Here is a 1,682-nt window from a genome sequence, read left to right as displayed (position 1 = left end):
GTCCTGGTCAATCTGACGAGATGCCTCTGAAACCACAATTAGTCATTGAACCATTCGAGCGATGGGCTCTTGATTTCGTTGGACCCATCAACCCATCATCAAATCAGAAAACATATATCTTGGTGGCAATAGAATATGTCACCAAATGGGTTGAAGCAGAAGCATTGCCAAGAGCCACAGAGGACTCTGTCATATAGTTCCTGTTCCATCTATTTGTACGTTATGTCCTTCCAAGGGAAATAATTACAGACGAAGGACCATAATTTGCTGGGAATAGATTAGCTGCAACACTCAACAATTATCACGTCTAGCATAAAATCACTACTCCATACCACCCACAGGTGAATGGACAAGTAGAAAGCAGCAATAAGGTAATAGAATCAATCTTAACGAAAACCATTGCGTCACATAGGCATGATTGGGCTGCTAGACTACCTGAAGCACTCTGGGCCTATAGAACAACATGGAGAAGCACCACTGGTTACTCACCTTATCAATTAGTGTTTGGAAAACAACCCATTTTTCCCATAGAATTCGAAATCCAAACATTACGAACAGCACAGGAAGTTGGCGTAGATCTAAGCGAGGCACAGATTAATCGACTACAGCAGATCAATGAGTTGGATGAAATTAGGCTCTCTGCACTTCAAAATACAACACTGATTCAACAGCAGTGAGCTAAATGGCATGATGCACTCATTAAAAACAAAGTCTTCCATGAGGGATACTGGGCTCTGTTATACGATTCTAGGTTTTAGGACTTCCGTGGAAAACTCTAGACTCGTTGGTTGGGACCATAGAAATCCAAAAGGCACATGACAATGGAACCCTTACTCTAATCACCATTGATGGTTCTGGATATGCCTTCATAGTAAATGGCCACTAAGTTCATCTCTATCGCAAACCACTCACTCGGGAATCCTTCTGCCAACAGCTACACCGAGACACTGATATGGAGATTTTGGGAGAGGAAGAGAAGTCTTCCTCACCTGTAATTCATTAAGGAATTCATTTCTTTTTACAATTTGTACATAAGTTCTTTTCTTTGAGTCGATCTTGTACATATGTTTGAACTAATGTTTTCCTGTCATTTTTGTTGTTCCTTTTTTTCAAAAGAACAACATTCCGATTTTTGTCGTTCCATCTCCAAAAGGATGGCATTTGCGTGTTTCTGCTGTTCCTTTTCTAAAGGAACAACATTCTTGATTTTCTGTTGTTCCTTTTCAAAAGGAACAACATTCTTGATTTTCTGCTGTTCCTTTTCAAAAGGAACAACATTCTTGATTTTCTGTTTTTCCTTTTCAAAAGGAACAGCGTTCTTGATTTTGTGTTGTTCCCTTTTCAAAGGAACGACATTTGCTTGTTCTGTTGTTCCTTTTCTAAAGGAACAACATTTCGATTTTTGATGTTCCTTTTCCAAAAGGAACGGCACCGCTGTGTGTTTGTTGTCCCTTTTCCAAAGGAACAACATATTTTTTATTTCTGTTGTTCCTTTTTCAAAGGAATGACATTTTTGCGTCTTTTGTTGTTCCTTTTTCAAAGGAACAACATTTTTGGTGGTTGTTGTTCTTTTTCAAAAGGAACAGCATTTCGAGTGTTTTGTTGTCCTTTTCCAAGAGAATAGCATTATTTTTAATTTTTGATGTTCCTTTTTCAAAGGAACGACATTGGTGTGTTCTGCT

The sequence above is a fragment of the Pinus tabuliformis genome, chromosome J (genome assembly GCF_031772625.1).
Source record: "Pinus tabuliformis cultivar Carrire ecotype Pingquan chromosome J, CPIR1, whole genome shotgun sequence".
Lineage (NCBI taxonomy): Eukaryota > Viridiplantae > Streptophyta > Pinopsida > Pinales > Pinaceae > Pinus > Pinus tabuliformis.
Note: the sequence above shows the minus strand (reverse complement) of the source record.